General features: G+C 43.8%; 1 long non-coding RNA gene across 1 annotated transcript in view; it reads right to left on the bottom strand.

Annotated features, from left to right (window-relative positions):
- The window catches only part of LOC134343408 (uncharacterized), a 59,135-nt gene that overhangs the window by 4,491 nt on the left and 27,288 nt on the right, over positions 1–27,356 (bottom strand). Inside the window, exons 3-5 of the long non-coding RNA XR_010017218.1 lie at positions 8,086–8,245; positions 7,613–7,722; positions 1,171–1,335 (exon numbers count right to left, since the gene is read on the bottom strand). This is a non-coding gene — a long non-coding RNA (uncharacterized LOC134343408). The remainder of the gene's footprint in view (positions 1–1,170; positions 1,336–7,612; positions 7,723–8,085; positions 8,246–27,356) is intronic.

Here is a 27,356-nt window from a genome sequence, read left to right as displayed (position 1 = left end):
CTCGACCCTTTTTTTTTACAAGGCCAAGTGGCTAGCTCGACGCTCAACCCAGCACAGATGGAAAGCGTGCTTGGGGGTGGCCCGACTTGGATTCGAACTCGGAAGCCTTCACTCCGGAGTCCGGCGCTGATGCCATTGCGCCAACAGTCGACCAATGCCCTGGCTAATCAAGAACCTATTTATCGCTGCCTTAAATGCACCCAATGACTTGGCCTCCACAGCCACTGTGGCAACAAATTCCACAGATTTACCACCCTCTGACTAAAGTAATTTCTTCACATCTCAGTTCTAAAAGGACGTTCTTCAATCCTGAAGTCATGCCCTTTTGTCCTAGAATCCCCTACCATGGGAAATAACTTTACCATATCTAATCTGTTCAGGCCTTTTAACATTCGGAATGTTTCTCTGAGATCCCCTCTCATTCTCCTGAACTCCAGGGAATACAGCCCAAGAGCTGCCAGACGTTCCCAATACGGTAACCCTTTCATTCCTGGAATCATTCTCGTGAATCTTCTCTGAACCCTCTCCAAAGTCAGCATGTCCTTTCTAAAATAAGGAGCCCAAAACTGCATTCAATACTCCAAGTGTGGTCTCACGAGTGCCTCAACATCACATCCCTGGTCTTATATCCTATACCTCTAGAAATGAATACCAACATTACCTTCGCCTTCTTACAACCAACTCAACCTGGAGGTTAACCTTTAGGGATAATTGGGCTAAATGAGCTCACTTTCTTCATACCATGCTGCATTTCCATTGAAGACTTGACATTCCTCTTTAATAAAGAAATATTGTAGATAGTCAGAGGCTTTTCCCCAGGGCTGAAATGGCTAGCACGAGAGGACATAGTTTTAAGGCGCTTGGAAGTAGGTACAGAGGAGATATCAGGGGTAAGTTTTTTTACGCAGAGAGTGGTGAGTGCATGGAATGGACTGCCAGAAGCAGTGGTGGGGGCAGAAACAATAGGGGCTTTTAAGAGACTCCTGGATGGTTACATGGAGCTTAGAAAAACAGAGGGCTATGTGTAAAGCCTAGGTAGTTCTCGGGTAGGGACATGTTCAGCACAGCTTTGTGGGCCGAAGAGCCTGTATTGTGCCGTAGGTTTTCTATGTTTCTATGTAAAACTTTCAGTATAAACATGTTACTGAATACATACAGCTTCCGTCATACCTTCCATGGTCTGTGCTCCATTCTTTCTCAAAAATGTGAAAAATAAGCATTGGGGATGATCAGTGCACAGCTGTTGACAGACATTTGCATCAGGTGCAAGGACCCAGGTGATATCATTTCCAGGGAAATCTATATCTTCAGAAAGATCTCTTCTACATTCTGAAACTAAGCAAAGCATTATATAATTTAAAGTAAGAATTACAATTAAAACTATAGAAAGTAAACTATAGGAACAGCACCCCATGGTCATGATCAGTGAATTCTCCTATTTCAGGTAACACTGAAACACCTCTGTGCCTTTCTCCTTCCTCCTGATCCACCCAGTTCCATCTAAACACATCTAATGCCCAGCCACCAAAAAAAACACTTTCTTTCTTCCCTCCACCTACTCCATCTGCCCATCATACAAACTCTCCTCCCACTGTGTCCTATTCCCCCACTGCTCCCATCTGCTCAACCCACCTTCTTTATTTGGTTCCATGATCCACCTTCCTTTCATATCGGATTCCATTATCTTCAGCCTTATGTGACCTCCACAACCAAGCCTCCTTTCACATTTTCCCCTCTTCCTCCTTCATCTCGCAATCACACACCCTCAACTGGTCTCTATATACAGGTTGTCTCTCTCTCTCTCCTCTTTCAGTCCATCTGAAATGATTCAACCCCCAAATGTCAACTGCTCATTTCCCTTGTCAGATGTTGCTCGATGCACGGTGGTGGTTAATATTGTACAACCTGTACCCACAGATCTTGCTGCAGTGGTGGGAACTGACCCATTTTAGCAGATCTATAGCACAAAAGCCAGAAGCCAGAGATGTCCTCTTTGAAGGTACTATCTAGATTCAGCAGCCATCACTGGGGTCATATAAATAATAAACCGAAATGGCTTCTACACTAGGCTGAAAATGTAGGTGAAGAGATGGCTCCAAAAGTGTTCTTCCTGACCTAATTCCCAGTCCTGCCAATACTCACATCTATTGAAATTACACCTTTCATTTTGCCCAAATTTTTGTATATATTCCTATCAGTTCCAATTTTCATCCCTAAATCTTTTTTTGATAACGTAGATTCAAAAATTTCCTCATATATTTGGCAGAATAAAAATCCTAGGTTAGGAAAAAGGTATCTGCAGAAATCTAAAAAGGAGGGGGGGCTTGCCCTCCCGAATTTTAGATTTTATTACTGGGCAATTAATATTCGATATTTAAAATTTTGGTTGCGAGATTTGGACGTATCTTTAAACCCTCATTGGGTAAATCTTGAATCTAATTCATTACAAGGGTTTTCCATGGGTTCGGTTTTAGGAACTTCACTTCCTTTTACTTCTTTTAAATTATATAAACAAATGAATAACCCAATAGTTAAGCATACTTTACGTATATGGTTTCAATTCCGAAGACTTTTTGGGTTTAATCAATTTATTCTAGCAAGTCCCATTATATCAAATTTTCTTTTTCAACCTTCCACGATGGATCAAGCTTACTTTGATTGGAAAACCAAAGGTATAATATCTTTTCGCGATTTATTTTTGGATAATTGTTTTATGTCTTTTGATCAACTCGCTAATAAATATAATTTACCCAGATCTCACTTTTTTAGATATTTACAGATTAGAAACTTTTTAATTACTGTTTCCCCTAATTTTCCACACCCATATCCAATGGACATTTTGGAAAAAATCTTAGATTTAAATCTCTCTCAGAAAAGTGTAGCAGCAATTATATATAATATAATTATGAATTTATGTCCTGATGCTTCTAATAAAATTAAAGCTGACTGGGAAAGAGAACTTGAGATTAATATACCGACTGAAAAAATGGGAAAAAATTCTTCAGTTGGTGAACTCATCCTTTGTATGTGCTAAGCATAGGTTGATACAGTTTAAAGTAGAGCACAGGGCTCATATGTCCAAAGATAAACTATCTCGTTATTACTCTTATATTAATCCAATATGTGACAGATGTCATTCCGAAAACCATAAGACATAGGAGCTGAATTAGGCCATTTGGCCCATTGAGATATGGCTGATCCAATTTTCCTCTCACCCCCAATCTCCTGCCTCCTCCCCATGTCCTTTTATGCCCTGACTAATCAAGAATCTATCAATCTCTGTCTTAAATGTACATAAAGACTTGGCCTCCACAGCTGCCTGTGGCAATGAATTCCACAGATTCACCTCTCTCAGGCTAAAGAATTTCCTCCTCATCTCCATTCTAAAAGGACGCTCCTCTATTCTGAAGTTGTGTCCTCTGGTCTTAGATTCTCCCACCATAAATATCCTCTCCACATCCACTCTATCAAGGCCTTTCACCATCCAATAGGTTTCAATGAGGTCACTCAACAGGTTTCAATGTGGCCATCCCTCATTCTTTTGAATTCTAGTGAATACAGGCCCAGAGCCATCAACAGACATCCCACCTCTCCCGGAACTTCCGGGAGTCTCCCGCATATTAATAGTGGCTCCCTGATGCCCGCAAATTATATACAATATCACGGAGATCAATTTTTTTTGAGAGCGAGCGAGAGAAAAGCAAGAGAGAGCGCGAGAGCGGCCACGAGAGAGAGCACGTGAGCGAGAGAGAAAGCAAGCGAGAGAGCTTGAGAGCGCGCAAGCGACCACGAGAGAGAGAGAGCGCGCAAACGGGAGCGCGCCATGGCAGAGTGTTCCAAAAAAATATATAAAACTTATGTCACCTGGACCCCAGACTACACTAAAGTGTACCCCTGCCTCATAGGGGTCAAAATAATGACAGTGTTGCTCGCTGCACTGTTTGCAACAGTGACTTTTGCCCATGGTGGGTTAAGACTGTAAAAGACACGTTGAGGTGAGTTTAACAGGTGTCATTCATTCATTCATTCATTAGCATAGCTAACGTTATTTAAACTACATGGCCAGCTGCTAAGGAGCTACTCTGTTGCAGAGTTCCCACCTCTCCCGGAAGTCTCCCGCAAATTGATGGTGCTACCTCCCTGAAATGAGTTTTTGCAGGGTGGGATGTCTGCATCAAATACTCTTCATATGACAAGCCACTCAATCCTGGAATCATTTTTGTGAACCACAATGAACCCTCTCCAGCTTCAGCACATCCTTTCTAAGATAAGGGGTCCAAAAGCTCACAATACTCCAAGTGAGGCCTCCCCATTGCTTTATAAAGTCTCAACGTTACATCCTTGCTTTTATATTCTAGTCCTCTTGAAAAGAATGCTAGCATCACATCTGTTGATCTGTTGAATTCACTGCAGTGAATTGAGAAGACAAAGTGTGACACATTGATATTATTGTATAGTGCATATATTAATTCATTAAGAGATGCAACTCAGTAACATGTGCTTCTGGCCCAAAGAGTCTGCATGGCCATTACACCTATGTGACTAATTAACATATTAACTCTTTGGGATGTAGGAGGAAACTGGAGCACAGAGAGGAAACCTATTTGTTCACCAGGACAATGAACAAACTCCTTACAGACAGCAGCAGGAATAGAAACCAGGTCACTGGTGTTGTAACAGCGTTATGCTAATAGGTATGTTACTATGCCACCTACTTAGTGTTGCTCACTGGCATGAATTTCTGGGCAGTGGCTTCCACACTGGCATTTTCTGCAAGGAATCATCCCTTAAACAACGTATTCGATTACTGAAGTAACAATCTCGTGGTATTTGCCATTACGACTACTGCTGTGGATTTAAACTCAAAAATCATTTGCAATACTACTTGCTGCAATTGTGAGTTAATGACAGCAAGGCGAGTATAATAAAATATCGTGGGTTTTAGTGAAAAGCAGCTGTAGGGAAATGTAATTAATGAGAATCAAGAATGGAAATGAGAAAGAGGAATGCGGGACAAGGACATAAATAGTATTGAGTCAAATTACATCAGAACCAAAGAGAAAAAAATGGGATTAAGAGAATAATGAAACACAAAGTAGCAAAACTAAATTATAATTTCAAATTTGATCTTTTCAAAGTTTCTAAATGTATGAAGAAATGAAACAGGAAAGTATAAATTCTTTAACCTCTGGCCCAGAGAGTTGCACCATTATTACATTCACAATATCTATGTCTCTACAAAGATACTTGTAAGATTAATGTTCTGTAAAGAGTTTAATAGATAATTAAATAGTAATTCCAAAATGTTCTTAAAAATAACAGGAAGGCATTAACAAGAAGGTAAAGATATCACCAAACTAAACAACAGGACACGTAGATTGGCCAACATGGTGTGGACCATTACCATTCATCGTGAATAGGCTCAGTTTGGTTAATCTTCCTTTTAGGACAACTACCACACAGAAACTCTGGATTCCCTTAAACCCTCCTACCCCATCCCATTGCAGTCATCAGTTCAGTCAAATAACATCTTTTGTGTCAAGTGCATTTATATTCACATTAAACTTGTATTTTCCCACATGTAGCAGTGACTGAACTCGTTTGAGCACCATGTGCGATGATAAGAGATAAGAGATGACTGGAATGGGATGGGATAGGAGGGGTTAAGAGAGACCAGGGATTGTAGCTGGTAGTTGTCCAAGAAGGGAGATTAATTGCAAAGTAAGATCTTTTACAAACAAAATAACATACGAGAGGTACTCTTCTGGTTAGAACCTGGCACCCATCATGCAGTGGGAATTCATGCACATTAAAGTTCTTTAACAGCACTCTTTAACTTACTAAGTACTAAAGTACTCTTTATCTTATTTACCCTAGCGTATTAGCACTCTCAACGCTGAACTCATCGCCTTCCACTTCCTTTTCCTTGGTAAATACTGTTACAAACTACTAACAGGACCTCACCCATATCTTTTGTCTCCAAGCACACAGTCCTTCATTTACCCTTCAGTGGTCCTATCCACTCCCTGGTCATCCTTTTGCTCTTGATGTATGTATGGATTTTGTTTAATACTACTTGCCAATGACATCTCATGGCCCTTCCTGGCCCTTAATTTCCTCCTTGAGTTCTTCTCTAGCTTCTTTATCATCCTCAGAGTTTAACTCCCTTAACCTTGCATGAACCTCCTTTTCCTTCTTGACTAAATTCACTACCACTCTCGATAATCAAGCTTCCATTAATTTGGTGTCCCTGTCCATCCTTCATCCTAGAACATAACTGTCCTTTATTCTGTGCAGTTGGTCTTTAAACACCCTCTGTATGTGAGATATGGACTTGCCCAAAAACAAAAATTCCCAATTAACTCTCCCTAGTTCCTGCCTAATACACTTGTAATTTGCCCTGCTCCAATTTAGTAGTTTACCACTAAGTATATACACATCTTTAGTGATAGCTAGCTTGAAACTTAAGAGCTATGGTCACTATTCCCTATATTGAGATTAGGTTAGCTTCATTTGTCGCATGTTCATCAAAACTAACAGTGATATGTCTCATTTGTGTCACATCAAATCAGCGAGGATTATGCTGGGCAGCCTGCAAGTGTCACACACGCTTCAGGCGCCTACAGAGAATGCCCGTAACCCACTAACACTAACTGTACACCTTTGGACTGTGGGAGGAGACTGAAGCACCCAAAGCAAGCGCTCGTGATCTTGGGGAGTCCATGTGAACTCCTTGCAGAGAGCAGCGAGAATCAAACCCTGATGCTGGAAAGCGATTACACTAGTAGTTACACTCTCATGCTGCTACCTATTTTCCCGCTGAAATGTCAGCTTGTTTAAACATTGTATGAACTAGCTGTGAGAAAATGTAGACCACGGGCAAGAGATAATGATTATTATGTAGCACATGTCTAGGGTTACACTTAACCTATCATTCACCAACCCTTCTCACCGATTTAATTAAGATCCGTAACACAGTATAATGTAGATGTTTGTGTAAGGACAACAGAGTGGTACAACTAGTCACTCTGCTACCTCATATGCTGAGCAACCCACACACAATTCTGATCTCCAGTCTTGTCCATTTAGAATTTGTACATTCTCACATCATGAGAATCGTGTGGGTTTCCTCCAGGTTCTTCCGTTTCCTGTCACACCCTAAAGACATACTGATTACTAGGTTAACTGACCAGCGTAAATAACTCAAAGTGTGGATATCACTGGTCGCATTTGGTTGGAGCTGCTGGCATACAGAAGAATGAAAGAGGATTTGTAATGGATCCATGTCCACTTTCCTGATGGTCAGAGCAGATTCAATGGGCTGAAGTGTTTTTGCTGTTATGATTTCAACTTGAAGAACTGTACAGAAGGGGCTCACAACATTCAAACAATGAAACTGACATACTACAGTTGAAAACTATGGAAGAGAATTACCCTGCATGAATTCCTTAACTTAGCTACTCTGTTAGACTATAATGCAGTGTATCTTCCTTACATGGATACATTAAGTACTAATATAAAAAATAAAGAAGACAGATTAGAGTGAAGAGAATTTATATTGATAGTTATTTTCTATTTCACTTTTCGCTGATTGAAATTATTTTGAACAAACCTGACTTATTGAACTGGCATTCTCTTAAAGGAAATCCAGATACAACATTCTCAAGAGTTGTTATCTTCGATGGTGTTCCTCCTTCGCTCTTTTTGAGGTAGCAAATGTAACTAGAAAAATGAGTTAAAAATTACATAGTTTAAATCTTTGTAAAACCACCAACCATATTTCACTGTTGTGAAGAAATCAAAAATATTGCAGAATTTTGCCGTGAAATATTTACAAAACCATCAAATATTTCTGCACATAGTTTATCTGAGGCTGCTTCTAATAAGTGAGCTTAGTTCTTGAACTGGCCATGCACACTGCAGAGAAATTTTAACCCTTGGCAAACATTTCTGTAGAATTAAAAGAAATGGGTAAAAACTGCCAGAGGAATAGGATTGTTTGAAGGATCCAGAACTGCCGTCCTCTACACAAAACTGAGGTTCTTTTTGCTCCTTGTTCCTGGGTTGTTTGAGAGATTGACTCACCGCTGCTGAGCGTTGCGAAGTAACCCGTTTGCAAAGGTGAAGTACTGACAGTCAGGCTCCTCTGTACATTCTCTTTGGCAGCTGTATTCATCGTCTACTACAAACTGACGGAAGTCATCTCCTAAGAAATCCAGGCCAACAAACAGGTCTTTAAAACAAGCTGAAAAACATAGGAATATGAACTGATGAATAATTGAAAAACAATAACAAATAGAGAGCAATCAATTAAGAACCATTAGTAGATTTAGTAATGTTCATAATACAGTTTTCATAATTTTCTTCCCATTCAGAGCAATAAATATTCAGTTACTTTACTGGATCTCTGCATTTTTGGGCTTTTACACCAAACCTGTTATTGGATTTAGAATCACCAATCATGAAACACCTTGTTTTCAATTTTATTGTTTAGTTAGTAAAGCAAATCCATGATATGAATCAGTAGTAGAGGCCCTATCCACCAACTTCTGGGAAATAGCAGGAACAAAGTTCTCAGATTTCATGTTCAAACAGCGTAATAAAAACCATGCTAAACCTAGGAAAATAATACCCTAAAAGATGAAAACACCACCATGTTCTTCATCTCTATTGTAGGCAGTGAAAACAAGATCAACTCTGTATAAAATATCTTCTGTCATGTCATGGTACCATTCTACTTGGAATAAAACGAGATGTCCTACATTCAAATGAGAATACAGCATCTATTTTTATTTTAATGCAGATTATCTGCTATTCCTCCACTCAGCAAACTAGATTCATGTATATTCATTCTATGGTGATATGTTACCATTTTGAATGAATGCTAATTAGCATTTAAAGGATATGGGAACAAAGCATACTGTCTAATTTACCATAAATGCTTGCTATACGCCGAACTACTGAATGGAGATTTAGGATAGAAAATTTAAACCAAAAAATTAATCTGAAATCAAAATACTGTCATCTTGAGCCTCTGAAGGAACCAGAACAGTTCAGCACAAACCATAGTGAATGTACAGGTAGCCGCTGTTGCTGAGGATGTAAGGTGTACGGCAGATACCCCACAAGTGTTACCACACATGCAAGTGTTAGAACATAAAATGTGGGCAAATAGCAGAAAAGGTGAAAATATTTAACACAATCTAAACGTAAGCACTGATAATTGACTAAACTTAAAGTGATGGGGGGGGTGTAAAATTGTGAGGGACATATATAGGGTGGACAGTGGCAGGCTTTCCCCTAAGGCAGAGATGACTACACCAGACAGCATCGATTTGAGATAAGGTGTGAGAATTTTAAAGGGGATAAAAAGAAGATTTTTTTTTTTCTCTCTGGGGTGGTAGGAGGTCAGAATGCACTTTTTAACTCATTGACTTGCCAAAGTTCTCTAGCTGTCAAGGTTGGGCTCAAACCCACATCTCTATTCATTAGTCCAGTACTCAGGATGCTTACATGACATAGAACAGTTGTTTCGGCTGACTCCATCCATGTTGACCATCAAGTAGATGATGGTTTTAACCCAGCAGAGCCAGCTTCCGGCATTTAGACGCTCCAACTCTTGGAATATGGATAGCTGGTGCATCCCGTTTAAGGGTTCAGGACCATTTTACTAATTGGCAATTATGTTTTGGGGCCAATAGGTGGTCACTTGGCAGCCCAGATAGCATCCCTTCTTTTCAGCCACAGCCAGTGACGGTTCATTTCGGCGGCATTAGCAAGTGCTTTGATTACCTCCCTATGGGCCTGCCCTCTGACCCCTACTTCCCTCAGCAGCCTTACTGGTGGAACTGGCTACAAAGCCCCTACACCCCACCTCAACTGGGTGCACTTTTACGTTCCAGCCTTTCTCCTCTGCTTCAACTGCAAGGTTGGCATATCGCAGCCTTTTCCATTTGCCGACAGGAGTTGGACCAAAGGACCAGGTCAGGCCGCAGTTTGGTCGTTGCAATTTCAGATGGGAAGTTAAGTTTCTGGCCTAAATCAACACGCATTTCCCAGTGCCTAGCTGCACTCAGTGGGCATGAATCATGAGGCAAGGAGTTAGCCCCGGTTTCTCTCCGTCCCAGATGAAAGGAAGGATGGTAGTTGTGGGACCGTTGTCTGGGCATTGAGAGGCCTGGTGTTGGTGGTTACTCTCTTACTCTCAAGTTCAGCTGCCAAACACCTCAGCACTTGGTTGTGTCACCAGGTGTATCTGCCTTGTGTTAGGCTGGTCTTGCAACTAACCAAGATGTGCTGGAGAGATGCCGGAACTGCGCACGAAGGACAGGCTGGATCCTCTCCCAGCCAAAGATTTAGGTTTGTAGGAGAGGGCAGGACATCATATGTTGCTCTGATGATGAAGCTCAAACAGTTTGACTCCATGCTCCACAGCTCACTCCATGTGATTTTCCTCCTCTCAACACCCTCCCACCTCATCCAGCAGCCTTGCTTGGCTTGGGATATTGCTTTGGCACACCTGGCTGCTGCTTCTTGGTGGCGCACCTCCTCCACCACCAGGTGCTGGCGCTCAGTTGTAGTAGCCTTTTACTAGGTAGGTTTCATCACTCCGAGGCCAAAGCCTCCTCTGCCTGTTGGACATAGCCCACCATGTCCTGGTGTCAGAGGGCGGCTTCTGCGTCCAGTACTGCTGTGGCTGGGGTCCATTTCCTCCCTGTTGCTAAAGCAGGAGCAACGCCTCTTACAATTGGGTCCCGAAATTTTTTGAGTGGCATTTCAAGCCTTGCTTTGGCACATTTGTATTACTCCACCAGGCTTGAAATTGGCAGAGAAAGGGTTCCATTCCCATAAAGTCCTATGCTGCTAAGGCATCTTGGTAGCCCAAGCCACTTCCTCACATGTGAGTTCACCAGCCTCTCCAGCCAATTTGCATGAGACATAGTGACCTCATAGATGGTAATTGGCCACATAAGTCGAGGCAGCAGTCCAAACTGAAAGCACCAAAGCTTCAACCTCCCTGGGAGAGCCGTGTTGTTGATTAGCTTGAGGCCACTGATTGTATCCTGCCTTAGTTGTTCCATCTGCTCTGTGTCTCTGAGCTCTGTGTTGTACCAACGTCCGAGGCTTTTGATGGACTTCTCCAGGACAGTTGGTATTGGCTCGGCGTTGATACAAAACCTTATGTCGGTGAGCCGGCCTTTGACAATTGAGGTACTGTGAGACTTACTGGGTTTGATCTCCATTCATGCCCATTTGATGTTTCCCTGGAGTTTATCCAGCAGGCGTTTAGTGCATGCTTTAGTTGTTGTTACTGTGGTCATGTCATCCATGTACGCCTTGATTGGAGGAAGACGCAGCCCATTCTTCAAGCATTTCCCTCCGACCGCCCGTTGTGATGCTCGGATAATGAGCTCCATTGCCATGATAAATGCCAGAGGAGAGATGGTACAGCCCGCCATTATGCCAATCTCAAGGTGCTGCCATGTGGTGGTGTTATCTTGTGTTGTAACACAGAACTGCAGATCCTGGAAGTACGCTTTGACCAGCTTTGTGATGCTCTCTGGAACCTGGAAAAAGTTGAAAGCTGCCCAGAGTCTCGTGAGGCACTGACCCAAAAGCATTGGCAAGATCTAGGAAGACCACATACAGGTCTTTCTCTTCTTTCTTGGCAGTTTGTATCTGGTGCCAGATGACATTTGCGTGTTCCAGACATCGTGGGAAACCACGTATTCCTGCTTTCTGCACTGATGTGTCGACAAAGTTGTTGCTCTGCAAAAAGGCTGAGAGTCTTTGAGACACGACACCAAAGATCTTTCCATCCACATTCAGGAGACTGATCTGGCGGAACTGACTGATTGTTGAGGAAGTCTTCTCTTTGGGAATTAGTATCCCTCCCGCCCTTCGCCATGCCTTAGGTATAATTCCTTTCCCTGTGCCACCTTCACTAGTTTCCAGAGTTATTTCAGGACACCGGGGGCGTTCTTATAGAGCCTGTATGGGATGCCATTGGGCCCTCGAGCTGATGCTGATCTTGCTCGTTTAACTTTACTTTCCACCTCCCTCCATGTAGGGGCCCTTAGGTCCATCTGGTGCTCGGGTGGGTGGATTGGTGGCATGTCATTCAGAATGGTAACTGGCTCATGCCTCTGGTTATCAGACTGGATCTTCCTCAGGTGCTCCTCCAGTTCCTTCACAGGTACTCTAAGGACCCCGCTCTTCTCCTTGCCAAAGAGGCTTTTGACGAACTTGTAAGGATCTCTGTAAAAGCTTGCCCTCATCCGTTCTTTCCTCTTATGTTGTTTTCTCAAGCATTCTGCTCTTCGCAGCTTTGTCAAGCGCTGCTTTATTTCTGCTATAATACCTCAAGTCCTTTCCTTTCCCCTTCTATGGACTTCCTCCACTGTTTCCTCAGCTGTCTCCCTTCCTTCACCCGTCTTTTGATTTCCTGCTGTCTCCTAGACTTAGGCTGGACTGAAGGTTCCTTCTGTGTCCTCTGTTTTTTCACTCCAAATCTCTCTACCCTATAGCTGTATATGGTGTCTCCCCTCTTCTCCAGTTTTCTTTCCACACTTCCCTTCAGTCCTTCTAGAAGATGGACTAGGTCTGTGTTGATGATCTCCCACTCAGTCTTCTGGAAGGATTTAGGCCACAGGATTTGGGGCTTCCATCCTTTCATCCTCCTTTCTGCTGCTGGCCATGGCTGGTTGGGCTCTGGACTCGTGTCTGTTGGTGGATCTGTGCTTGGTTGAGCTTTGCCTGGGGTGCTGATACCCTGTGGACTGTGGTGTTCGTCCTGCCACTGGGCTTCACTCAACTGATCTGATCTACCTCTTAAAAGGTAATGGTCAATGCAAGGCCCCTCGCTGAGCTCCCTCAGGCACTTTTTCCTGCCGGCGCTGCTGGTCTGTCAAAAATCTTCAAGGTATTGTTTAAATGTGAACCGGAACAGCCGCCCTCCATCAATTCTATTAAAATAACAATAGGGCTAAAGGCGGCCATAGGGAATATAGTTCAAAGAGAGAAGGCGTTAATTGTGTGCAAGGATAAAAAGCAGTGTGAGAAAGTACTACAATCGAAGACTTTACTTGTCAAAAAGATAGTACCTATTTTGCCTAATGAAAATAGAGGTGTTAGGGAGTTGATATATCAAGTGTTCTGGTGGAGATTACGGTAGAAGAGGTTAAATCTCATTTATTGCGAGACAAGATTAAGGAGTTAATGAGATTGCAAGTAGTCAGAAATGGGGAAAGGATGGATAGTTTATCTATGTTGATACATTTTGATGAAGTGAAGCTCCCTGATGAAGTTAGTTTGGGGTGCGTTAGTTATAATGTTTGAGCTTATATTTCACCTCTGCCTAGATGTTACAAATGTCAGAGGTGTGAGCATGTTGCGGCAGTATGTTGTGAGGAAACTAAGATGTAGTAAGTGTGGTGGGGAACATAAATATGAAGATGGTGAAGGCGTAAAGTGTAATTGTAGCAATTGCAGAGGAGAACATGGTGCAGTTTACAGAGGATGTGAAGTGCTTAAGAAAGCAGCTGAAGCTCAGAAGGTTAAGGCACAGTTAAGTGTGTCATATGCAGAGGCTGTGCAAAAAGTTCCACCTAACATTGACAAAGTATTACCAATCAGAAAACAGACTGTGAAGTCAGAGGCTTTATGTCGGTATCATATTTCTCTTACTAAAAATACTCTATTTGTTGATAAAATGAAGTTTATGATGTTCATTATGGATGTGGTGAATTGTACGGCTCAAACATCTAGAACTGAGAAAATTAAAATTATTGTGAAAGTCGCTGAAAAGTATCTGGGTATAACAGGTGCTACGTGGGAAGCTGTAAATGAAACTCTGATGGGTGGGGTATCTGTATTTCAGTCTCCTTGTGAAGGTACATAACGGGCATTAGAATATTGCAGTGGAACACGAGAAGCCTGTTTTAAGAAGTTTGTTTCTGGTTTATCAAATCCACCTGATGTTATTTGTATTTGGGAAACCCAGTTGTTACCACATTTAAGTTTTTCTTTGCAGGATTATATTGTAACTAGGCATGATAGATTAGTTGGTAGAGGGGGTTGCGTTGCAAGTTTTATAAGGAAAGGGATAGGACATAAAGTTGTGAATGTAAATGGAAGTATATGAGGCACTTAAGTAGAAGTATTTAATTCAACATGTAGGGGTATTAAAGTAGTAAATTTTTATAACCCTGCGGAAAACTTTCGATTGATTTGTTGGAAAGCACGTGTAGCTCCAGCTCACTAAGGGTTGTATGGTGCGGGGATTTTAATGTACATAGTTCACCGTGTGGTTGTTCTCAGAATGGTGGCAATGGTTTGATTGTAGAAGAGTTTTTAGATATTTCACATCTTGCTTGTCTTAATGATGGGAGGGGCATGAGATTTAATGTACATGTAAGTTCTGAATCTGCTATAAATTTAACTTTAGTTTCGAACATTCTGGCTGGAGTGAGCGAGTGGGATGACATGGGAGATGAAACACTGGGAAGTGATCATTTTCCTATATTTGTAAGTTTGGGTGTGGATTTGTATAGGGGCCAGGAGGCCACTTTTAGGAGGTGGAATTTTAGTAAAGCAAATTGGGAGAGGTTTAAGATTTTATGTGATGAACGTCTATCAGGGCTGAATATCAAGGCGGGAGGAGAAGATGGCAGCGCGCGCAGCTCTCCGGTGAAATGATATTGTATCTGTTAAATAGGGGCCGTGGACAATTCTGATTTGATGAAGACAGACGTGAGAAGCAGAGGAACATCTGGAGAAATTTCTGAAATGCCTGGTTTCGCTGCCGCTGTTACCGTGCGATCGAGAATCTCCAGAGGGAAGGCCCCAAAATCCCCAGCTTTGCCTGTTGCTGGCGACCAAGGCTGAGGTCGAAGCGTTCGGATAGAGATGGTGCTGGGTACTCGGTGTCAGAGAGCTGATCAGAGCTCGAAGTTTTCAGACGACTCAGAATCGGACTGTGGTCGGGCATGGCAGGGGTAGTTTTCTTCCTTCTCCCGTCTGCGTGAGGTGTGGAACTTCCGAGAGACTTTGAGCTATTTTACTGTGCCATGGACTGTTCTTCATCAATTTATGGTATTGTTGCACTGTTGTAACTATATGTTATAATTACGTGGTTTTTGTTAGTTTTTTAGTCTTGGTCTGTCCTGTGTTTCTGTGATATCACACCGGAGGAATATTGTATCATTTCTTAATGCATGCATTACTAAATGACAATAAAAGAGGACTGCGTGTCCTCATAATCTAATCTAATCTAATATTGAGGATGATGTGGGTTTCTGCAATGAAAGGTCTTCTGCTTCATGTGCCTTGCGTGTTACACGCTTGGGCGATCATGGCTGTCCACATCGAACGATCCCTCGCAGCGTCAATGATATCTCACACACTTAGATCTGTTAGTTCTTTCACAGTGTCCATATAGTTTCTTCAATGCCTTCCTCTTCTGCGTTTCCCAGGCATATGGCCTTGTAATGTAAGGCATTCTATTTCTCCCTCTCTGATGACATGGCCCAGGAATTTAAGTTTCCTCTCATTTAATTTTCTCATTAAAGATCTTTTTGTATGGGCATGTTGGAGTACTGTCTCATTAGTTACCCTATCTCTATATGATATTTTCAGCATTCTTCTAAGAAACCACATTTCTGTTGCTTCTAAGTTTCTTTGGAGTTCTGGTCCATGTTTCGGAAGCATACAGCAAGATTGACCAGATGTAACATTTCAGTAGCCTAAGCCTTGTTGTCATAGAAATGTATCTGTTGGTAAAAATGGGTTTCATTTTTTGGAAGTTGGTTTTGGCAATGGCAATTCTTCTTCTTATTTCTACTTTACTTCTAGCATCTTGTGATATAAAGCTACCAAGGTAATTAAAGCTGGTCTTTTGTTCAATCTCTTGGTTACCGATGTACGTTTGTACAATGAAAGGTAATGTCACATTATTCATCAAACTGCAGTGGAAGTGATTCCTATTAAAAGGGCATTAATAGGAGAAAGGCTGTACCATGGTGGACTGAGGAGTGCGCAGAGGCAGTTATGGAGAGAAGTAAGGCTTTCAGGAAAGTTAAGAAATATCACTCTCCGAGTGACCTTATTAAGTATGAAAGGGCACAGGCCGTGGTGAGGAAAGTAGTGAAGGTCGTGATAAAAGTTTACCGGAGGTCATATTGTCATAGTTTTGGAAGGGGTATTAAACTTGGAGACGTTTGGGCAATTATTTAAAAAATATGGGGGGGGGGTGTGATTCATAGGGCTAAAAACATTCCAGTATCGAATAAGGAAGGTAATACAATTGTTACTGAAATAGAGAGGGTTGAGTTACTGGCTCTGTCATTTGCTGCAATTCAAAATCTAGATAACTTAAGTGAAGAGTCTAAGCAATATAGGGAGAAGGTTCGAAGTGAATACCCTGTTGTGTTGGGAACTAGCTCTAGCAATGAGTGTATTAGTGATGTAGCGTTTTCTTTTTGTGAATTTATGACAGCTATTAATAGTACAGGTCAGACGGCTCCAGGAAAGGATGATATATGTTATTGTATGTTTAAACATGGGTGACAACTCTCAAAATAATATTAAAATTTCTGAATCATATTTGGAATTTAGGCTATCTTCTCTCCTCATGGAAAATGGCAGTGGTAGTGTCCGTTCTAAAACCTTGAAAACCCTTGTTGGATCCTTCTAGTTATAGACCAATATCATTAACGTCCCATTTGTGTAAACTATGGAACGTATGGTAACAGAACAGTTGAATTACATTTTGGAAAAATTAGGTGATATAGCATTTTATCAGAGCGGATTTCTGAAGGGTAGAATGACATTGGATTCAGTTTTATGTTTGGAAGATGATATTAGTAAAGCATAGGTAAATAAAGAAGTTGTAATATCAGTATTCTTTGATATAGAAAAAGCATATGATATATTATGGAGGGAGGGTCTTTTGATTAAATTATGGAAATTAGAAGTGGGAGGAAGGCAATATAATTTTTTTCTGAGTTTCTTATTTAGACAGTCTATGCAGGTAAGGGTAGGAAAGGTATATTCAGACTTCTATGAGATAGGGAATGAGACTCCACAAGGCAGGATTCACAACACACTGGAGGAACTCAGCAGGTCGGGCAGCATCCGTGGAAACGATGAGTCAACGTTTCGGGCCTGAACCCTCCGTCAGGACTGTAGAGGGAAGGGGCAGAGGCCCTATAAAGAAGGTGAGGGGAGGGTAGGAAGGAGAAGGCTGGTAGGTTCCAGGTGAAAAACCAGTAAGGGGAAAGATAAAGGGGTGGGGGAGGGGAAGCAGGGAAGTGATAGGCAGGAAAGGTGAAGAAGGAATAGGGAAAAACACAATGGGTAGTAGAAGGAGGCAGAACCATGAGGGAGGTGATAGGCAGCTGGGGGAGAGGGCCCCAGTTTAGTTAGTTTGGTACTTGATTATGGCTGTGGGGCTTATGGATCAGATTCATCTTCAAATTTAAAGTGTTTTGATGTGATGCAAACTCAGGCTTTAAGACTGTGTTGTGGTGCAGTAAGGTCATCTCCTGTTTCAGCTTTACTGGTTAAAATGGGACAATTCCCCTTACAATTGCGGAGGATGAAGTTGCTGTGAGCATACAGGGTCAACTTGAAGGGCAGAGGAATGATCACCCCATTAAAAGTGTGTTGGAAGACTGTTGGGAACATCACAAAAAGAGTGTTTTTGGTTTTGGGTGGCTGGGTTCCAATCACGCTCAGAATATGGGTTTGCTGGATTATGTAATTTGTCCCACTGTAGTTTTTTCGGTAACCCCACCATGGTTTTTTCCAATGGCTTTAGCTGACTTTAGGTTTCATGATTTAATGAAATCCTGATATGCCCAAGAGTCTGTTGGTTCATCAGTATGTTAAGGAGAATTATTGTGATATGTTAACCATTTTTACTGATAATTTAATAGGAAATGTTGGTGTGGCTTTTTTGTGCCTGAATTTCAGGTAATAATAAAGAAATATCTTGCTAATTATTTATCAGTGTATACTGCAGACCTGGTTGCCATCATTTTGGGCAAATAGTGGGTGGAGGAAATCTGTCCTTGCAAAGTTATGATTTGTTCAGATTCTTTTTCCGTTTTGACTAGTCTTAATACAGGCCATTCTAGTAGTAGGTCTGATTTACTGCTGGAGCCTCTTCAAATGTTATTTCATATTCAAAGTATTGGTCTACATGTCCTCTTCTTATGGGTCCCTGCACGTAGAGGTATTGAGGGGAATGAGCGGGTTAATTGTTTGGCCAAATAAGCTATTAAAAGTTCATCTGTGGATATAGACCTTCCACTTGGTAAATCAGAAGCTCAGGGGTTGGTGGGGCTAAGAATGAGGGGATTATGGAGAGATCTGTGGGATATTGGGAATGAGGGAGACCCCTTTACAGAATACATAAAACTGTTGGGTTGCAGGGAGAAGGGGTAGGACAAGAAGGGAATGACTTGACTTAGAATTGGGCATCCTATGCTTAATTCCTTGTATCTTGTAGGAAAACATCACTCTGGGGTTTGTGGATTTTGTCATCATTATGAAACAGTTGAATACATTATCTTACAGTGTGAAGCATACAAGGTTGAAAGAAAGCAAATACAGGCTACACTACTAGCTTGGGGGGGGTTGACAGTTTTCATGTTAACACTTTACTAAGTTATGGAAGTGACTTTAATTTAGTTCACAATATTGTCTTTCATTATTTAAAATCTATAGGGCTTTTGGGGGTAACTTAGTTTTCAGTTGATAAAGAACTGGTAGTGGTTTTACTTCCCAAATCTACACCACACTCCAGTCCAGCTGGTGGCAATAATGCACCTTTAAGTTGGACGGCCAATCGCAATTAATTCAGAAGAAGATGAAGAAGAAGTTTGGTGCTCATTCTTAAGCCTAAGTAGAGATATCATCTAGTGCTTTGTTTTTGCTCAGTTCTCGTTCTATCTTTATACCGTGTCTCGATTCTAGCCTCAGATACTCCAGCATTTGGATTCAAACCATTCTCGTCAAGGTCTCTCATCACAGTACGATAGAGTCAAATGGATGCAGTGGAGTACTGGAGTCTCTCAGCCGCTGTGGCCAGCCACAACGAGAGGATTTCCAGACAGAACCTGGAGATACACGACCTCCAGCCGGCCGTGTACCAGCTATCGCAAGGAGGATACCAGAGTCACTTGGTGAGGCTGTCAGTTACTCTGTGGAGCCAGTACATTTTCCAATCGCAGAGAGATTCTTCCCATGGTTTCCTCACTCAATGCTCATTGGTGTTCAAACTCTGGCTGTCCGGGTTCCCTTTGGAACATGGAAAAGTGGCCTTCATGATCTCTCTCCTGGTGGGGAGCGGCCTCACATGGGCCACTGAACATTGGGAATAAAGGTCAGAGATTTGCACAGATTCAGAAGAATTTGTGGCCACCATGAAAAAGGTATTTTATCATCCCACCAGCACAAGCAGAGCCTTGGAGGTTCTGATGAAGCTGCATCAGGGAAGTCGGTCAGCAGCCCACTATGCTATTGAGTTCCAAACTTTGGCACAAGAGGGTGGTTGGAATGGGGAAGCTTCGGTTACTCTGTAACACCACGGACTCCGGGACAAACCAAAGGATGCCTCACCTTGGGAAAGCCAACAGGGGATTTAGAGGTCCTCATCAAGCAATCCATTTGCCTTAACAATTATTTGGCAGAGCGTAAGAGGGACTACATTATAAGGCCGAAGAGGGCCAGCCCAAGCCCGGCCTTAATCCATTGCGGTTTCACCCCATCCCACCCCACCCCGGATCGCAGACCGTGATTAGCCCATCTCCTGCTCAGGACTCCGTCAAGTCCATGCAGATCCATTACATGAGGTTCTCCGCCAGCGAAAGGTCTCGGCGTCGGAATCAAGGCTGCTGCTATTACTACAGGGAAGCAGGTCACCTGGGGACTGAATGTCCAAAGCTGCAGCCATCTGGAAACTGCTAAGACGGTCCAGTGTCGGGGAGGACTGTGACGGTAGCAGCCACTACTCCCAGTCTCATGGATTCCGGTTTCGTGCTGAAGGTGGTGTTCGCCTGGGGTAAGAACTTGAGGCGGGCGAAGGCTCTTGTGGACTCTGGGGCAGCGGGTAATTTTCTGGACTTAGAAACATTTGGCTCCACGTACCGTTGTGAGAGTTCAGGCCCGGAAATGTCTTGGATGGCTGCCTGCTAGGTTTCGGGCAGATCCAGCAACAGAATGGTTTTGCAGATAAGGATAGGGAATCATGTGGAAGACATTGGTTTCTATATCATTGACTCACCACTTATGCCCCTGATCCTCAGGTACACTTGGCTGTCCCAATATAACCCATCCATGGACTGGAGGGAGGGGAGAAATATTGCTTGGTCCAGTTATTGTAGGAGGGTATACTTGTGGGATGGTGTTCCCGCAACCCCCTCCCCCCTCCCCAGACTCTCACAAGACCAATGACCAGCAAGGGGACAGACTGCAATGCGAGGTAACCCGAAGCTTCAGGAATCCAGTCACCAGGCCCCAACTAAAGGGAAGATTCCCAAAGTAGGCCCTAGGAGTCTGTTCTCGGAGACACAAGGACCATCTGTGACACCTCATTGCTGTCGCCTGAGGATATGACAGAGTCTAGTGAACCTAGGGAAGGCACTCAGAAGTCGGTCAAACCACCCCAGCCACCTACGAAGCCTCAGGAAATGTCCTTGAAGGAGGGTTCAGAAGAACTTGCAACATCCAGGTCGGTCAGATGTTCTTCCGTATACAAGGACTTGGAAGAGGTCTTCAGCAAGGGAAAGGCCTCGATTCCTCCGCCACACGGACCCTACGACTGTGCTACGTATCTTCTGCCTGGTAGTTGTCCTCCTGCAATGGTCAATTATAGGCACTCTTAGGTCCAGAGAGAAGTGCAACGGAAGAATGTATAAAGGGAGCTCATGCTATGGGATTCATTCAGCTTTCCACCTCACCAGGCTTCTTCTTCTACAAAGGAAGGATGGGAGCCTGCAGCCACGTACTGATTATAGGGGATTAAACCGCATAACAATCAAGAATTGCTACCCCCTTTCCACTCATGAATATTGCCTTTGAGGTTCTCTAAGGGGAAGAGTATTCATTAACCTAGACCTGTGGAGTGCGTACAATCTGGTCTGTATAAGTGAAGGCGACAAGTGGAAGACTGCATTCAGTACACCCGCATGGCTCTACGAGTACCTGGTTATGCCCTTCGGCCTTGCGAATGCTCCAGCAGTTTTTCAGGCCTTTATAAACAACATGCTCTGGGATACTCTCCATAAGTATGCCTTCATCTACTTCAGTGATATCCTAATCTTCTTGAAGTCCATGGAGGAGCATATCGCCCACATCAAGGACATTTGAAATAGACTTCTAAACCATGGACTTTATGTCAAGTTGGAGAAGTCCAAATTTCACATGACAACCGTTTCATTTTTGGGTTTCATCATTTCGAATGTCAATCTCAAGATGGACCCTACGAAGACCTAGGCAGTCAGAGATTGGCCACAACCATCCAGTGTCAAACAAGTCCAAAAATGCCTGGGGTTTGCGAACTTTTACCAGAATCTCATCAGGAACTTCAGCTCGGTGGTAACTCCACTGATGGCTCTAACTGAGAAATCCACAGGCTCCTTTATCTAGGCTACCAAAGTGGAGGCTGCTTTTGCAGACCTTAAACAGCGGTTCACATCAGCTCCCATCTTGGTTTCCCCTAACTCTGACCTCCCCTTCAACGTGGAGGTGGCTGCCTCGAACATCGGAATGGGTATAGTAATGGCTCAATGGTCACCTTTGGACAGTAAACTTCACCTCATTGCATTCTTCTCCAGCAAAGAGAAACTATGACATCAGGAATTGGGTGCTATTAGGAGCTAAGTTGGCATTGGAGGAATGGTGTCACTGGCTTGACAGACCACAAGACCCTGGCTTATATTTAGGAGGCCAAGAGACTGAATTCCAGGCAAGCCAGGTAATCTCTTTTCTTCAACTATTTTAACATTGTCCCAACCTATCAATTGTGATCAAAGAATCAAAAACCAGATGCCTTGTCTCATCAGTTCAACAAACCTGAAGGACAGGAGCAACTTACCACCATTTTCCCCAAGCTAAGGTAATAGTGCCAATCCGTTGGGGAATAGTTGAGCTTATTGGCGAGGACCAGGCACAAGGGAGACTCTTAAGGGCGGTCTTCTGGGTCAACTATTTGTCCCAAGCTCTGTTGGGTCACAGGTACTCCAGTGGGGACACTCATTGAGAATGACCACTCACCCGGAGATTGACAGGACCCACAAGTCATCAAGAGAAGGTATAGGTGAAAGAAATTCAACAATATATGCAGGCATGCGGGGTGAGCACTTAGAACAAAGAGCCCCATACCCAACCTCAAGGGTTTCTCCATCCTCTACCTGTACCGGACAGAACATGGGCGCATACCTCCATGGACTTTACCACAGGTCTTCTACTTTCGAAGGGGAAGACCCTCATCATGGTAATTGTTGATTAATTTTCAAAGGCCAGCAGATTCATTGCCTTGGACAGGCTACCATCTGTGACAGAGATGCCCAAAATTGTCCTGGACCAGGTCTTCAGAATCCATGGTTTTCCAGTGGACATAGTCACGAATCACAGTCCACAATTCGCATCACATTTCTGGAGGACATTTTGCAAGCCGTTTGGGGCAATAGCGAGTCTTTCCTCTGGGTTTCACCCGCAGCCCAATGGCCAGATGTAATGGATAAACCAAGATATAGAATACACCCTAAAATGCCTGGCCTCTGAAAGACTGGACGAGCATAGTGACCATTTGATGTGTGCAGATCTCGTCCACAACACTTTACAGCATTCAGCAGCCAGGACGTCCCCTTTCGAATGCCAGTTTGGGTATTCTCCGCTACTCTTCCCTGAGCAGGAGGCTGAGGTTGGGGTCCTGTGGCCAAAAACCTCTTTCGATGCTGCAAGGAGAAATGGACCAGGGCAAGGTAGATTTTGTTAGCCTCTACACAGAAGGCTGAAATAAAGGCTAACCACAAGAGAAGACAGGGACCAGTTTTGCAGCTGGGCAACAGGTCTGGCTGTCAGCTTAGGATTTGCCTCTGATGGAGTCCAGGAAATTGGCGCCCAAGTTCATTGGACCCTCCAAGGCCAAAATTGAGCCATTCAGCCCATCGAGTCTGCTCCACCATTCCATTATGGCTGATCCCAGATCCCACTCAACCCCATACACCTGCTTCTGGCCATATTCTTTGATGCCCTGACCGATCAGGAAACAATCAACTTCTGCCTTAAATACACAGACGGTTTTGGCCTCTATCACAGTCTGTGACATAGCATTCTACAGATTCACTATTCTTTGTCTAAAAAAAATTCCTCCTTACCTCTGTTCTAAAGAGTCGCCCTTAAATTTTGAGGCTGTGCCCCTAGTTCTGGATACTCCCACCACAAGAAAGATTTTCTCCACATCCACCCTTACCAGTCCTTTCAACATTCAGTAGGTTTCAGTGAGATCCCCACATTCTTCTAAATTCCAGTGAGCCCAAAGTTGCCAAACACTCCAAAAATATTAACCCCTTCATTCTCGGAATCATCCTCCTGAACCTCCTCTGGACTCTCTCCAATGACAGCACATCCTTTCTGAGATATGGGGCCCAAAATTGTTGACAATACACCAAGTGCGGCCTGACTAGTATCATATAAAGGCTCAGCATTACCTCTTTGCTCTTATGTTCTATTCCCCTTGAAATAAATGCCAACATTGCATTTGCCTTCTTTACCACAGACTCAACCTGTAAATTAACTTTCTGGGAGCCTTGCACAAGGACTCTTAAGTCCCTCTGCACCTCTGAAGTTTGAACCTTCTCCCCATTTAGATAATAGTCCACACTATTGTTCCTCTTACCAAAATGCATTATCATACATTTCGCAGCACTATATCCCACCTGCCAGTTTTTCTCCGTCCTGTTGCAATCACATTGCTTCCTCAGCACTACCTACTCCTCCACCTATCTTTGTATCATCCGCAGACTTTGCCACAAAGCCATCAATTCCACCATCTAAATCATTGACAAACAATGTGAAAAGCAGCGGTCCCAATACTGGCCCCTGAGGAACACCATTAGTTACCGGCAGCCAACCAGAAAAAAAGCCCTTTTACTCCCACTCGCTGCCTCATACAGCTCAGCCATTCCACTATCCATGTCAGTATCTTTCCTGTAGCACCACAGGATTTTATCTTGTTAAGCAGCCTCATGTGTGGCACCTTATCAAACGCCTTCTGAAAATCCACTGCCTCTCCTTTATCCACCCTGCTTGTTACTTCCTCAAATAACTCTAACAGATTTGTCAGGTAAGACTTCCCTTTACAGATACCATGCTGATTTTTATCATTAGTCTCCATCTCCAGGTACCCCAAAACCTCATCCTTAATAATAGACTCCAACACTTTCCCAGCCACTGAGTTTAGGCTCACTGGCCTATAATTTCCTTTCTTTTACCTGCCTCCCTTCTTAAACAGTGGAGTGACATTTGCAATCTTCCAGTCCTCCGGGTGTAAACCGGTGGTTAACACCTTGCAGGTCCCTGAGACCCTTAGGATCAAACCCACTTCCCATATTTCCAAGTTAAAACCTGTGAGTACCAGCTGTTTAGCTGCACCACCATCAGCCCCACAGCCACTCAGATTTGATGATGGGGAACAGTTTTCACTGTAAAAAGAATTCTGGATTCGGGAACTGTTCGGGATGTTCAGCAGTTACTTGTGGACCGAGGGATTTGGACCTGAGGAACGGTGCTGGTTTCTTGAAAGGGACATCTTGGATCTGACTCTCATCCATGACTACCACCATCATCTCTGTGAGCAGCCAGGACCGTCAGGAACTGGCCGTAAGGGACGGGGGCCTGTTCCGACAGGCACCAAGCCGCACCAACTTCCGGCGTTTTGATATTCTAATTCTTCGGAAGGTGCCAGAGCTACATCTACTAAATACTGGCTTGAAGGGGGTGAGTAATTATGCAATCAATTACATTATGTTTAATAACTGTAATTAATTTAGATCACTTTGTAGAGATTGTTTTCACTTTAACACAAAAGAGTCTTTTTCTGTTGATCAGTGTCAAAAAAGCCAAATTATATCCACTGTGGTTCAATGTTGTAAAATAATAAAACATGAAAATTTCTAAGGGGGGGTGAAAAGTTCTTATAGGCACTGTATAGCTCCCCAAATCAAGCTTTCACATTACATCTAACTTCATGGTATAATCGCCACCTTTTGACACATCTTTCTTGAAAAAAAAATCCCTGATCTGAACAACACACATCAAAGTTGCTGGTGAACGCAGCAGGCCAAGCAGCATCTGTAGGAAGAGGTGCAGACGACGTTTCAGGCCGAGACCCTTCGTCAGGACTAACTGAAGGAAGAGTGAGTAAGGGATTTGAAAGGGGGAGGGGGAGGGGGAGATCCAAAATGATAGGAGAAGACAGGAGGGGGAGGGATAGAGCCAAGAGCTGGACAGGTGATAGGCAAAAGGGATACGAGAGGATCATGGGACAGGAGGTCCGGGAAGAAAGACAAGGGGGGGGTACCCGGAGGATGGGCAAGAGGTATATTCAGAGAGACAGAGGGAGAAAAAGGAGAGTGAGAGAAAGAATGTGTGCATAAAAATAAGTAACAGATGGGGTACGAGGGGGAGGTGGGGCCTTAGCGGAAGTTAGAGAAGTCAATGTTCATGCCGTCAGGTTGGAGGCTACCCATACGGAATATAAGGTGTTGTTCCTCCAACCTGAGTGTGGCTTCATCTTTACAGTAGAGGAGGCCCTGGATAGACATGTTAGAATGGGAATGGGATGTGGAATAAGAATGTGTGGCCACTGGGAGATCCTGCTTTCTCTGGCGGACAGAACATAGATGTTCAGCAAAGCGGTCTCCCAGTCTGCGTCGGGTCTCGCCAATATATAAAAGGCCACATCGGGAGCACCGGACGCAGTATATCACCCCAGTCGACTCACAGGTGAAGTGTTGCCTCACCTGGAAGGACTGTTTGGGGCCCTGAATGGTGGTAAGGGAGGAAGTGTAAGGGCATGTGTAGCACTTGTTCCGCTTACACGGATAAGTGCCAGGAGGGAGATCAGTGGGGGGGGATGGGGGGGACAAATGGACAAGGGAGTTGTGTAGGGAGCGATCCCTGCGGAATGCAGAGAGAGGGGGGGAGGGAAAGATGTGCTTAGTGGTGGGATCCCGTTGGAGGTGGCGGAAGTTACGGAGAATAATATGTTGGACCCGGAGGCTGGTGGGGTGGTAGGTGAGGACCAGGGGAACCCTATTCCTAGTGGGGTGGTGGGAGGATGGAGTGAGAGCAGATGTACGTGAAATGGGGGAGATGCGTTTAAGAGCAGAGTTGATAGTGGAGGAAGGGAAGCCCCTTTCTTTAAAAAAGGAAGACATCTCCCTCGTCCCAGAATGAAAAGCCTCATCCTGAGAGCAGATGCGGCGGAGATGGAGGAATTGCGAGAAGGGGATGGCGTTTTTGCAAGAGACGGTGAGAAGAGGAATAGTCCAGATAGCTGTGAGAGTCAGTAGGCTTATAGTAGACATCAGTGGATAAGCTGTCTCCAGAGACAGAGACAGAAAGATCTAGAAAGGGGAGGGAGGTGTCGGAAATGGACCAGGTAAACTTGAGGGCAGGGTGAAAGTTGGAGGCAAAGTTAATGAAGTCAACGAGTTCTGCATGCGTGCAGGAAGCAGCGCCAATGCAGTCCCTGATCTGAATATTCTTTTGAAGCATGCCATGTTTAAAGAAGAATGCATAAGTAAATATTTGGAGTTACTTCCTCTTCTGATACTGTCAGGTCTGCACAGGAAGGCACCTCTCAGTCTCCACCCAACTAACGGGAGTCACCTGTCACTGATTTCTAACTCAGTACCTGCAGCCTATTTAAACCCAGCTATCATCCACAGTCCTTGTCCACCCACCAAACCAGCCAGCATCAACCATTTGCTCCTAGTTTTTAGCTCCTGGGCCCTCAGAGGCTCCATCTTCCACTCACCCCAACCCTCCCCTGTTCACTGACACTACCAACCTCCCTCCTCCCTCTGATCCCAGCTCTCATCCATGCTGGGTCTTCACCATCCCCTCCGACCTTTCACTCTCTGAGGCAGAGCGCTTTGTCCTCAGTAAGGGCCTCACCTTTGTCCCCCTTCGCCCACACATCAGCGAGTTCCGCATGCGCAATGATACTGAACTCTTCTTCCTCCGGCTCCATCTTCGAGCCTACTTCTTCGGCAAGGACTCTCCTACCCCTACCGATGACCCCTTCTCCTGTCTTCAACCCTCCTCCTCTTCATGGACACCAC

This window comes from Mobula hypostoma, chromosome 3, assembly GCF_963921235.1.
Source record: "Mobula hypostoma chromosome 3, sMobHyp1.1, whole genome shotgun sequence".
NCBI classification, from domain to species: domain Eukaryota; kingdom Metazoa; phylum Chordata; class Chondrichthyes; order Myliobatiformes; family Myliobatidae; genus Mobula; species Mobula hypostoma.
The sequence above is the reverse complement of the archived record's forward strand: the minus strand, read 5'-3'. Positions and strand labels throughout refer to the sequence as shown.